Genomic DNA, 13,762 nt, shown 5'->3' with positions numbered 1-13,762 from the left:
AAGCAAAAGACCCTACATTGGGTTCTTGTGGGTGTGAATCAGATATATGTCCAGTTCCTACACTTAGAACATACATACAGTATTAATTTCTATTGATTATAGACCAGCAATTGTCTTGGATTCCCCAAAGAATTCTGAGAATTGTAGTTTAGTATTTTTCTCTCCTCACAGATCTGCACATTCCCAAAATTTCTTGAGGAGCAGAAATGACTTATTCACCAATTGGAGAATGGTATAGATTTGTTAAATGTCTTTCCTCTTTCAAAATGGAGTTTTCAAGCTCTTGTCTTTTGAGGTAATTAATTTCTTCCCATGTATCACACCTCATTCATTAAGAGTTGTGTCTGTTTCCTGATTCCATTTTAAGCCTGCCTTGTCTTGCTTGCTAATGCAGCTCTTGAAATCAACCTTTTTCTCCTTAGCTATCTTAAATTATTTAAGCAGTCACTTTCCCCCATAGAGTTGCAATTAAGCCCCTTACATTATCTGTAGAATTCCAAATTCCTCTTTCCCCATCAACCCTCTCATGCAGACAGACACTCACTGCTGGTCCTCTTTTGTGTGATGGCACTCACCCTAGTCATTAAATATCAAGATAGTGCTATGGTTTTTCCTTCTAACATAAAGCAGGCTGCCAGGAGCTGGGCAGGGCCTTTTGACCAGAGGCAATCCAGGTCAGAAATCCCATGTGCTTTGGGAAGTTCAAATTGTACAGCACTGATGGAAAACTGAGTTCACAAGTTCACAGTGAAATCCAGGCTATGAGATGACAGGGTAGATTTGCCAAAGCCAAGACAGAAGGTGGTAGGTAGAATATAACCACAGACTGAAGAGAGATACAACATTCCTAGAGAAATACCAGTTTGCAGGGCTGGTCCTCCTACTAGGGATGGTTTCTTTGTTGTCGTTCTTGTAGCTCTTCCTCCTCCTCCTCCTCCTGCTGTAAGAACTTAACCGAAATGTGCTCATTTCTCCACAAGCTGAATAGAAATAACGTGTAATAAAAATAATTTGCACGCACAACTTATCGAATGATCCATCCATGCCCAGGACTTTGAATACTTAGCACTTTGAAGTCTGAGTTTGAATCCCTGTTTATTCAGTTATGCTTGTAGTATTTAGCCAGAGTTGCTACTTCTTTTTTTCTGACAGACTTCTCAGCTTCACAAGTACATGGCAGGCTTGTACAATATGGTCTTCTCCATGCTGGGAAGAGTTCTACTGATGGACTTTGGCTAGTGCTGGTGGATAAGAATGTCATTCTGCTTGTTGTTTGAGAAGAACTCAATTAATTTCTTCCTAAACAGGCTTTAAAAACTGAACGCTGAACAGAATGAGAGATTTGTCTCTCCATCGCATTAGGCATAGCAAGGAAGTGGATGCTGGTGGCTTGGTGGTAGGGTGGCCCCCCTACCAAATCATGTTGGAGAACTGTGTGGCCTGCCGTGTGCCCCAGAGCTAGCCCATTGCCCTCTGATGCAGTGGACTCTTGAAATAAGTGCTGGTCTGGTCAATGTTGGGTGTGGGATGGCCTCACACGAAATGCCTGGGCTGGCTCTGATACTTCGGAAGCAGAAACATGCTTTTTTCTGATAAGGCTGAACTGTGGATGGAGGGAGGGGAGAGTCCTGCAGGGTCGGCTCTTGTGGTCAGTGCTGACCAGCTCGTCCTTTCTGTGGCAACATGGCGCCTCTCCCCAGTCAATCTGAGAAGAGCTTTGCAACTGCCATTAAAAAAAAAAAGCTTTCTTTTTTGAAAAAGGCGTATCTGCATTGATAATGAACAACAGTTTCCTCACTAGTTGCTCCAGATAATTATAATCTGATTTTAATTTTATTTAGGTGGAGTTGGGAGTTTCCTCTGCCTGTTCTGTCCAGGCCCTCCGGGCCTTTCCTTACATGATAGGCATGGAAGTGGCACTTCAGCAGTTACCGCAGACACAGACCTCCCAGCAGCTAGTCACTGGTTCTCAGTTTAACCAACCCTGCAGGGTTGTTGTGAGGATAAAATGGAGAGGAGGAGGACTATGTAAGCTGCTCTAGGTTCCTTATAGGAAAAAAGAATGAATAAATAAATAAATAAGCATATAATAAATAAATAAATATGAGCATCTAATATAATTAGTAAATTATTATTATTTATAATAAATAAAGTATATTGAAGGGAATTAATACCTCCAGAGTTCAGCATGCTCAAATATTTTGCCTGTTATGCAAAATTCTGAGCTTGAAAAAAGTTGGGCTGGCACTACCCTGCATGAGGCACTCGATGGTCATGGCAACACCAGACCAGAAATCAATAGCTGGATTCTCATCCTTAGAGAAATAGGAACCTGGAGAGCTGCTACCTAGCAGCTGACACCGACTGGCAGCACCTCTCCAGGGATTCCACAGGAGATATTCCTCCTCACCTGCAGACACGGGAGAGTGAAGGCTGGACTCCCTGCATGCAAAGCAGATCCTCCTAGTGAGCCACAGCCCCCCTCCCTCCCTCCCCTCCCAAAATGAATGGATTCAATCCTGTTAGCCATTGTCACAGTCTCAAAACTGATAGGAAGATGGAGTAAAATTCCCCCTCTCTGCTTCCCCCTGTTTTTAAAACTAACCCCCACTTCTAAAGCTCTGAAACATGCATCTCCAATATACAAAGGGGTGAGCAAGAACTGTAGTTTTGGTTATTGAACAGTTCAGAAATGTAAGGAGGAGGAAGGAAGTCTTTGGTGATGCTTTCTGGGGACTTTGGGAAGTTCAGTTCAACAACATATGGAAAGGCTGCTTTAAAAACGCTGCACCACACCACATAATTAGGGAAAAACTGGTCTTTTGTTTCTGAGAAAGCAAGAATACCAGGTTCTTGGGCCACTTGTCCCTGAGCCTTCTTGAATGAGCCAACGAAAGAGAACTGTGTTTCCATTCTGCCTGGATTCTGTCTAGTTGAGCAAACTGCTCCTCTTTTGGCCTTTTTCCTTCCCTATTTGTTTTAATTGCTGCCGCTAACAGCTGCATCGTGTTTGATCTCATAAGTGATCCTGAAAGTAAGTAGAAAGAGTACCATTTTTAGTTATGTTTGTGTATGTCTTGTATCTGTGGAAGCTTACAGTATGCAAACTAATTTTGGCTTTTTCACATCAGCTTTCACAAACACACAACCCTCAACTCTGTCTGAACACTCAACATGCAAAAATTATCCTGGTGCTATGATTAAATTATATACTCTTTTTTTCCGGAGGAAAAACTCAGAAAGTCAGTGTGCTAATGAATACAAACTGCAGAGAAAGAAAACAATCTATTTCCATTAGTAATACTTGTCACTAAGAATGAATTTTATGCCATGAGAATGATGATAAATTGCATTATTATTGTGGTACTCACCAAAGAATGCCACTTTCTCTTCTCATCACATAACTACGAAAGCAATCTTTCTAGGGTGTCACAGTTAATGCCACTCTTGTCCCTAAGTTGCACTGTATTGTGCCTGGAACAGAGTACTTATATAGACTAGCAGTGCCAAATTATTTGTTGCTAAGCCCAGGGTGCTTTCCCAATCCTACCTCCCTGCCAGGAACCAAAGATAGGTCAAGTTAAGAATGGCTATGGATGTTTAAAAGAGTTAAACTACTGCCGGCATTTTGGAGGCACAGGTAGAATGCTCCTGCTCAAAAGCCACTATGCAAAAAAATGAACCCGCCATCTCAGAATTTCTTCTCTCCCATCAACAGTATTTGTCAGATGGTTTGCTTTTGTATTGCGAGAGAGAGAGGGGGGGGGGTTGCGGTTTACAAATGTAGAAGTCATTGCTAATAATCATAACAGACACATAATATATCCTGCCATAGCAGGGAAGGCTGTGGCCAGGTGACCAATGAATGCCTTTACAGTCTACCCCTGTCCAGGTGCTCCCTGCAGAAAGTGAGTTCAAGGCCATTCCCTGCTCTTCCTCTTTAAGTTCTTTATTCTAATAGCAGAGTTGGACTCTTAAAAGAGCTGCGGAGAAAAAGCGGACTCTTCAAACAGTGGACTCTCCTCTGGAATCACTTCAAATAGGAGGGTGCATGGCCACCTTACAAACCTGAGAGTTTTATATGGAGGAGCATTTAGTCATGTGAATTTCCACCTCTGGTATGAAATTGCACTATTCAGGAATAGTGTGACCACTATCAATTCTTTAGGCCTTTGGCATAAATCTCTTTTGATTTGTTTATCCATTTCACTGCATTCCATCCACAAAAGATCCTATTAAAACAAGGAAATCCAATATAAAAACCATACAATTATACATTAAAAGCTAAATGAAAACAACAAGTCTTCAAGAAGAAAGTCAAACAAAAACTATGCAACTGAATTAAATGTTGTTTTTTCAGTTGTACATACTGAAATATTAAAGCATTAAAATGCTTGGGCCAAAGTAAATATTTGACTCTGGTGCCAAAAAGAAAACAAAGCTGGTACCAATTCTCCTTTGGGTGGCATATTCCACAATTAGAATCATCTCAAATGTTACCTGTGTCTCTGAATAAGTTAAGTCTGATGGAATAAATAGAACCTGTGGATATAATTTATTTAGGCTTTTGATAAAGTTCCTTGCACACAGCCATTAAGGAAATGAAGTAACTCTGGGGTGGGAGTTTGAAAGTCCTCAGAGAGATTAGAGGCTGGTTAAGAGATTGGAAGAAAAGGCTGGGAATAAATGGCCTAGCCTCCTCAGATAGAGAAGAAACTCATAATGAGCTGCGTTGCCCGTGAATGAGATTGAGGAATGCTGATGTTCAGTAACAGTAGAAACTTGTTAAGACAGAATGAATTGTGAGCTGGAAATTTTCTGCTGATGATGAGAAATTATCTAGGTTACTTTAAACTAGAGGAGATTTTGAAGAAATCCCAGGAGGAACAACCAAAACTAGGCAAGTTTGACAACATTAAGGAAACAGACCCTTGGCAAAAGGAAATGTATATATTGCTTCTGTATGATTTACAATTGTTTTCCTGGGGAAGCAAAAAAAAAATATCTTCAACTGTCTGCACAGAGCAAGGCTGAGCCCACATCTGGGTTGGATGTGGCCATCAAAATCTATTTTATCTCTATTATTTAACCCCTGACAGACTGAATAAAATACTTCCACAAGATATCTATCTATCCAGAAGTGGATGCTGGAAATGTAATTTGGTCAGTGGAAATCCATTCCATCTTTTCATGACCTGAAGCTCAAGTGTATGGGTAGATGGGTGTTCAAGATGGGGGAGAACAGCTGATTATAGAGCCATGAATTGTTGTTAGGCTTATTGGAGAAATGGGAAGACAGAGAATTTGTCTTGAATCCATTTGTCACAGCTACAATGGTTTCTGCATGATGTTAGAAGGCAAGAAAAATGCACAATTGAAAATAATGGGCTTTAAAATCTTACATATATCCATATACAGATGTGCCAAAGATGGATATGTGACTTTTAATAGCTTTAACTGAAATGGAAAAGAGTTATTGATTTTTAGAATAACCATTAGCAGACTGTACAACTACCAAGTAATACATTTGTGCTTTATCAGTAGATGATTATTTGTTTCTGTTATGATTACCAGATGCTAGAAGCACTCATTACCAATACAGTTTTAAATATATAAATGAATAAAGTTCTTTGATACTTTAACAGCCCTGCTTCTGGAGAGAACAATTCTTCTCTCAGGAGGCCCTGCAGGAAGTCCAAAAGTTTTTAGAGGCTGTGGAGAACAGTAGCTCGAGGCCAGTTTAGGGTCTCTGGAAAACTGCCAAGCACAACTAAGACCATGTTTTGACCTGGGTGCATGAGCCCTCCCACAAGCCACAAAACACTGAAAACCACAGCAAGTGATAAGTGCCAGTGTTGTGATTTGAAGAAGGGTCCAAAAGTGAAAGCCGGGAAGCAGAGCTGAGCATTTTGCCTCATGATTATAGCCAGCTGCTTCTTTGCCTTAGTAAATTTGGAGGGGGAAGGTGTGATTGTCAGCAGTGGCAGTTTAAGCAAAAAGAGAAAGCTCCAAGTGGCCCTTGTAACTCCCCACCGGCAGCTGAGTTTCCCTCAGCCCAGGCCACAGAGCTATGGTCGATCAAAAATAGGGTTCAGATTACTAAGCTGGGGAGAAAGTGGGTGACAGAAGGGAGACTTGTGGGGAGAGGCAGGTACCATCCTCCTTGGAGGCTCAAAATGCCTCCATACTTTCATAGGCCCCAGAGTTGCAGTCCAGCACATATTGGGTAAGGATGAGGCAGGCCTGAGAGAGTTTGCTGCTTGGGGCAAAGGATGAACAGGTTCACTCGATCACAATAGGATAAGGCCCTTATCCTATGGCATCATCATGTTACTCCAAGTTGCCTGCTGGGGCTTAAACTGGGGATCCTGGGTTCAGGCAGTGATGGTTGAAACTATGATACAAAAACTTCAGATCAGGACTCCTGGTTTATGATGCTGTGACCTGGGTGATTCCCAGTTGTCATGGCCAAGTACACAGATCCAGGATCTGCCATTCCTTCTCATTTTGAGGCAACTTGTTGCTTAGGGAGACTTAGGGTGGCCATGCGTCTTCTATCTGAAAGGCTGCCAGAGAACTGGCTTCCATTTTGAAGGTGGCCTAACTTTGAAGGGCTAAGCTCTGTCAGAAGGCAAAGCTGGGCCTCAAAGATGCTGATCAACACCAGAGGGACAGCAGACTGAACAAGGTACACAGGTCATTGTCTATTTAATTTATAATAATTTGTCTAAATTTGCATCTAGACATTTACACTTCATGTGTAAATTTCATGCACAAAAGTGTCCTTTTTTTGTAATTCACAAGATGCCACCATAGGTGATCCAGGTGACTAGCCCACCTGGTACTTCTCCAGGTACTTATAGCCTCCTATTCCAGCTCGAGCTTTGCCAATACCTGGATCTAAATGCCTGACAGTTGCATTACTGCGCTTTCAAAAGGCAGGATGCCCTGAGTTAATCCCAGGAGTGGGGGTGGCCTTTGAAAGAATGTAACTATGCAGTTGGCAGTGCATAGCACAATACCATGGAAGAGCAAGAAGTAGATTCTGACTTGACATTTATGCTTATTTTGCTTATTTATTTGAAATAGTTATTTGCTACTTTCAGGGCATGCGCCCTCCCAACATGGCCTGCAACAATCAAAGCTGCATATCAAAAACTGATATGATAAAATTGGTAAAAACAGCAATAAATAACAGCCATTTAATGGGATATTGTTTCCTCTTAAATCCAGTCATGTACTTTTTGGACTGTCTTCAGATTTGGATGTTTTATAATGTCACAAAGGCTCAGAATATAAAAGATTCTATGAACTGGAGCAAGCTCAGTCAGCAAATAATAATTAACATTCTTAAAGACAGATAGCAATTCATTTACAACTGCCATCTTTAAAAATCACTTGCTGTAAAACTGAAGTCTGCCCTTTTGGATACTTCCCTGCCCGACATCCTAGAAGCATAGATCCACTGCATCCACGAACAGCCGCAAAACGTTCAGAGCTGAGTGCAGCCCTCACCATCTCCCCTTAATTACTTGGCACTCTGTCGACTGCCCAATAATGAACAGGTTGTGCTGTAATTGATGTGGTGTGTCCTTGATCTCACAACCCAACAAGTTACAATTATGCATTTATATGGGATGTCATTTGCTTATCATCCCACGGGCAGATAACATCTCTTTGCATTGCAGTATTGCCACTGCTGGAACCATTCGCCAGCCCAGGCTGGTCTTGCAATGGCTCTCCTGTTCTCGTGGCAGAGCCCAGCTTGCAGGAGACAGGCTGCTTTCCATTTTAGATGGTGAGGAAATGCAGTTTTCATAAAGGAAGTATTGATTTTAATTGCATCTGATCATGCTATAAAATCAAGAATACAGTAATTCCTTTGATAACCTATTTCCCTCTTTTACACTTATAGTCTGCTTTATCATAACTATCTGTTTGGGAGTGAGAAGGATGGCAATCTTGGACAATCATTCCCACAAGCCGCTGGCTGCATTCCAGATGATTTGGAATTGAAAAGTGAAACTTATTTCAGTGAGATTGGAGAGGATGGGCTAGGTCAAGATTCAGAGATGAAGGAGACAGAGGTGGTTCTCTCAAGGCCAGATGCTTCGCCAAGCCAGGCAGTTTCTGGGAATGACCAAGAAGTACAGCTGCTGGAAAGGGTCTGTGAGGCTGAGGAATTCCCAGACGCAGACCAGGACCCCCCTGCTCTCAACACCATGACAAGGCATCAGCAGAGGGGGGTACCCCATTGAAGGAGCCGCATGTGGAGAGGAGGTATGATTGCTCTCAGAGAGTCCCTCCCGAGGGAATGGGGCCCAGGCATGTTCATAAGGAGTTCCTGGGGGTAAACGCTGGGTTGGGTTCAGCAAACTACTCTGTGCATGCTCAGAGACCTGTTCTGTGTGGCTTGTACTTGGGAGCAATAAAGAAAGTTGCAAGGAAAATGGTTTGTGGCTGATGATTGCTTGAAGGAGGAACTTGGGCTCACAACACTATCCCACTTATATTTCACATGACATTAGAAACTGATTGCCTCCTTGGTGGCTTCTTGTGCCTGTTTTTAGCTTGTATGGCAAGGAAATGATGTTAAGGTCTGAGCTGGGATGCCCCTTCTGCTCTCACCCCTGCTATGAATTCATTAGGTGGCCCAGAGCAAGCCAGCATCAGCACTGTGGGAATAACAGCAGTGACCTATTGTGCAGAGTTCTTTTAGGGCAGGACTAGGCAACTTGTGACCCTCCTGATGTTTCGACTTGCAGCTTCCATCATCCACTGCATTGGCTGCATTGGCTAAGGCTGATGGGAGTTGTAGGCCAAAACATCTTGAGGGCCACAAATTGCTCATACCTTTGTGTTAAGGATTGCTGCTTACATGCAGTACTTTGATCCATCTGTAATAAGATCATGATGAAGATGGGTAGCGTCCTGCTCCTCTTCTGTACACACTGCTACTTCTCATAGTGTTATAGGCCTCCAGATCAGCTTCTCATAGTCAGAGAGTGGGAGGCTACAGGGGGAACTGGTGAAAATGGTCTTCCACCTCCATCCATTAGCAGCAGTAGCCTATGAATGGAGTTCCACTCTCAGGAACTCTGCATCCAAGCCAATTTCTTTCAGATCACTTCTCTGCCAAAATCGTGCCTGCCTCATTGGTTCCCAATTATTATCCTTGATGGTTTCCCACAAACCAAGGACAAAAGCATTTGTTCACTGCATGCATGGGAATCTCCAGGCTGCTGATCTGCCCTAGGAGGGTAGGAAAGAAAGAGCACAAAACTTTCCTGCAGTTTCAAAACCTGATTTTTATACACAAGATGACTGCTGGCCATGTGCAAACTCAAACAGCCTGATATTTTCAGGTTTCAGGCAAAGTATTTTGACATGCTGTTTTGGTCCATGTAATTAGCTTACCTGCAGTCTGCCCTGCATGAAAGTAGCCCTGATGCAGATTGATGAACCTTGACTATGGACTGTGAGCATAGCTCCCTTTTTCATTCACTGCAGTTAGTTTGCTGGTATCGTTTGATGTTGGCAAAAGATTCTGAGCCTTTTCCTCTTCTCCAGTCAGGGCTGGTCCAATCTTTTTTGCTGCCTGCAGCAGAGGACAAGATGACTTGAACCCCCATTCTGTGTTCAAATGCCAAATGAGCTGGCAAACTTTTTCTCATTACCGGCAATGGGACAGCATCCCCATTGTGCCTGGAGGTGGCAAGCTATCTTAGGGGTATGGAACAGGTCACCTGGCACCCGTTCTTTCCTTAAATACTTTGTCCTGCCTCCTAGTGTCTGCTGCCTGCCATTAATATCTTGTTTTGTCTAATGCTTGCAAGCCCCTGTCTTTGATGCTAGGGGTCAATGCGGAATCCAGTGAACACTTTAACAGGCATCGAGTACCATCAAGCACTGGTTGACATGAAATGCTTCGCTTGAGCCTGGGGGAGGTGAGGATGGGATAGCCAGCAAAGGAGAAGGGATGGTGGGTGTTTATAAGAATGGGCATGCAGAGTTAGGTACAGATGATCAGATGCCAGTCTCATAGTGAAACAGCATCATAATGCAGATGCTTTAGAAGTATTTTTTATAAATGGGACTCTGCCAAGGGAGATGGGAGTGAACTGGTGCTTAATTCATTTCTAGATGGCACCAGAGCAAAGGCCTAAGCACAAGGATCCAAAGGCCTGGATCTTAATTCAAAGTGCATTGTGACTGGGTGCAGTTGTGAGACATGACTTCCTGTGCATGGTCAGAGTTGCGCTGTTATACAATAATGCTTACTAATGGAACACTTCTCCAAAGAAAAGGGCACAGCCCATAGAGGGTAGCCCTGGGACACAGCCCCGAGAAGGGTGCTCAGGCCCACGTGGCTGGGAGGAATTTGGCTACCAACTGGAGGTGTGATAGTGTTTGATACTCCCTGCTGAGAGGGACATGTGCTCAAGATGTGACAGTGAAGCTATTGAGACACAGCGGACCAAAGGGCTACTGACCTCTCTGTTTGATCCATGTGAGAATGAACGATAGAGGCAGAAGACCTGCTGGGTGGTTTTCAAAAGATTATGAGGCTATGGCAAAGCAAGTGGTAGAATTTGGCGCATGTGTGATGTCTTCATAGCCCATCCTTTCAAAGGTCTGGACACTGATAGGGAAAGGTGACTTAGAGGGAAGAGCTGGCTACACAGAAGGTGTCTTTGGGAAAATTTGGGCTTCAGGGATCAGGGTCTGCCATACTAATATTGCAGCCTCTCAAGGGAATGACTATGGTGGAAACCTTGCGAATCTCAACAAGATAGCTTTAAAATAACTGCTAGAAAAGAGGCAGCCCAAAGCCAACTACTAAGCTAAGTACTAAGGGCAAAGGAGGGAACAAGACACAGGGGACAGATCCTAGTAATTTGTAGGAAAATTCAGGGGGTGAAGTGTTTATGGCTTCTGATGTCTATAAGTACATCCCATGGGAAACAAACAGGCTTAACTTAAAATCTTCATACAAGATGGTAATCTAAAAGTTCTCATTGAGACTTGGTGGGATGAAAACCATGAATGAATATAGTCATTCAAGGTATAGCTTGTTCAGAAGGTGTAGAACCAATCAGGAGGCAGGTGAAGTAGTGTTATTATGCAAGGGATATATGTAAGCACTTGTGTGTGAATTCTTGATTCTGAGAATGGAAGCACTCCTGAGAGCAATTAGATAAAGAGAGAAGCAAGGAGAAAGAAGGTTAACACCATTGTGGCAGTTTACTACAGACCAGCCAGCCATCTGGAGGACATAGATGGCGCCTTTCTGGAACAGAAGACAAAACGTTCACAGCGGCAAGTGGTAATGGGTGATTCAGCTATCCTGACATTTGCTGGAAGTGTAGCTCTGCAAAGAATAGGACATCCAAGAAGGTTTTGACTTGTCTTGTGGACAATTTAATCTATCAGAAGTTGGGAGAAGGTACAAGGCAGATCTGCTATCCTGGACTTAATCCTGACCAACAGATAAGAAATGGAAGATGAAATTAAAGAGGCAGGGACCACAAGAGAAAGAGACAGTGGCATCTTGGAATTTGAGATAAAGAAGGCTATAAAGGCTAACTGAGTCTGATGGGTACCTTGGACCATGAGAGGCTGGTGACTCCCATGTTAATGGAGTTCCTCTACCATCACAGCTTTTCTTTTCAGCTTTAAAAGAGACATCTACAGTGGTGAACCAATTTTGGGACTAGTGTTCAGCACCATGGATAGTTCTTACAAAAGATCCTTAAAGCTCAAAAGAAATGCTGCAATGGGCACAAAGACCCACAAATATAGAAGTCACCAGTTTCTTTTGTCTTCAGTTTCAGGCAAGCCAATTTCAAAAACTGCAGAGAAAAGCTGGGTGGATAGAAATCCTGGAGTGAAAAATGAGCTCAAGAGGCGTGGTGGATCCTGAAAACTGAAATACCGAAAACACAATCACAAACTATTCCTATTGGAGTGAAAAACTGGAGGTTTTTAAAGAAGCCTATGTAGCAGCAAAGAGAGCCTTCTAACGCGCTTCAGAAGGACCATGCATGCGAAATAGGAGGGCCAGATGACCAAGGAAGAGAACAACCGAATTGCCTGAACCTATAACAATGCAGTCAAGAAGGCAAAGGTGAGCTGAGGCAAGGGAGGCGAAAAAGCAAAACACCAAAACAGGGTTCCTCTGGCTGAGTAAGATAGTCAAGGAAAAGGTAAGCCCTCAGCTTAGGGGAGATGGGCGTTTGCTAACAGGAGACAAAGAGAAGACAGAATTACTCCACTTCCATTTTTCCTCAGTCTTCTCCCGCAAGGGGAGTTGTGTTCAACCTGAGACAGGGAGAACAAATGATAAGTAAGGGCACAGTTAGGGAGCACTTAGCTACTTAAAGTGATGCCAGGTCCCAAAGGCCAGATTAATTGCATTCCTGGGTGCTGTAGGAGCTGTATCAGACCCTCTGTCAGTAATCTTTGAGGACTCCTTCACAGAGATGAGTGGATGTTATTAAATCTGCTCTGTCTGTGATTCGTGGATTGTCAGGCTTTGTTCTGTCATTCCTTGTTCAGAACAGGGGTGGGGGGTGGAGAGTGAGAATTACATTCCTTTGCAAATGCATATCCCTCAAAACAAAAATGGACTGCAAGTCCATGAAAGCAGTGTGACCTGAAAGAAGCCAGAGGTCGGATTCATAGAAATCTGAATTAAATCTACTGTAGCATTCTCTGACATCCTTATTCCTGGAAAACAGCCGAGTGCTGCATAATGCAGTCCCCATCTTCAAGAGGGGAAATGACTAGCTTAGCAGCCTCCTGGTGAGAGGTCCCGAACAGCGTGCTCCAGGGCTCTGTCCAAGGCCCTGTACTGTTCAACATTTGTATAAACGATCTGAATGAGGGTATAGAGAAACTGTTTATCGAATTTGCAGATGTCATGATGCTAAAAAAACAGCCAATATCACAGAAGACAGACGTAAGCATCAAAAAGCTCTAGATTGGCCTGAAGAGTTGATTGAATCTAACAAGATGGGATTCAACAGAGGCAAATATTAGGATTTACATTAAGAAATAGTTCAGCTCGAAGAGAAGAGAAGAGAAGAGAAGAGAAGAGAAGAGAAGAGGAGTTGGAAAGGGCCTATAAGGCCACTGAGTTCAATCCCCCTGCTCCACTTCCACATGTGGTCCCACATCTCACTGCAGATCTGTGTCTTACCACCACAGCAAAGCTAGTTCAACATGCTAGGTTGATGTATATGCGGGAATAAAACATAGTAAAAGTCTTATACCAGGAGTCAAACCCAGGTCATCTGGGTGAAAATCAGGACTCCTAACCACTAGGATGAAGGAAAGCTGGCTTGGCAGTACATGTGAAAAGGCCCCAAGTGCCTGAAAAAGATCATAAGCTGAATATGAGTCACAGTGTGATGCAACAGCCAAGAAAGCTAAGGCAATCTTGAACTGCATTGACAGAAGCATACTGTCCAGATCATGTGAAGCAGTCATTCTGCTCTATGCTTCATTAGTCAGACCACATTTGGAGTACTGCCTTCAGTTCAAGGCACTCTATTTTTAAAAAATTAAGAAAGCTGGCAAGTTGAGAAATGCCTGAAGAGAAACCTGGATGGAAAACAAGTTCTATCAGGAATAGTTGAAAGAGCTGAGCATGTTTAACCTGGAGAAGACAGGATTAAAGGGAGACATCATGCAGAAGTTCAAGTACCAGAAAGGCTGTCATGCAGAAAGGGGAAAAGAAGTCTTCCAGCAGGCAGGACTA

This window comes from Varanus komodoensis, unplaced genomic scaffold (assembly GCF_004798865.1).
Source record: "Varanus komodoensis strain SLA01 unplaced genomic scaffold, ASM479886v1 scaffold35, whole genome shotgun sequence".
NCBI classification, from domain to species: Eukaryota; Metazoa; Chordata; class Lepidosauria; order Squamata; family Varanidae; genus Varanus; species Varanus komodoensis.
The sequence above is the reverse complement of the archived record's forward strand: the minus strand, read 5'-3'. Positions refer to the sequence as shown.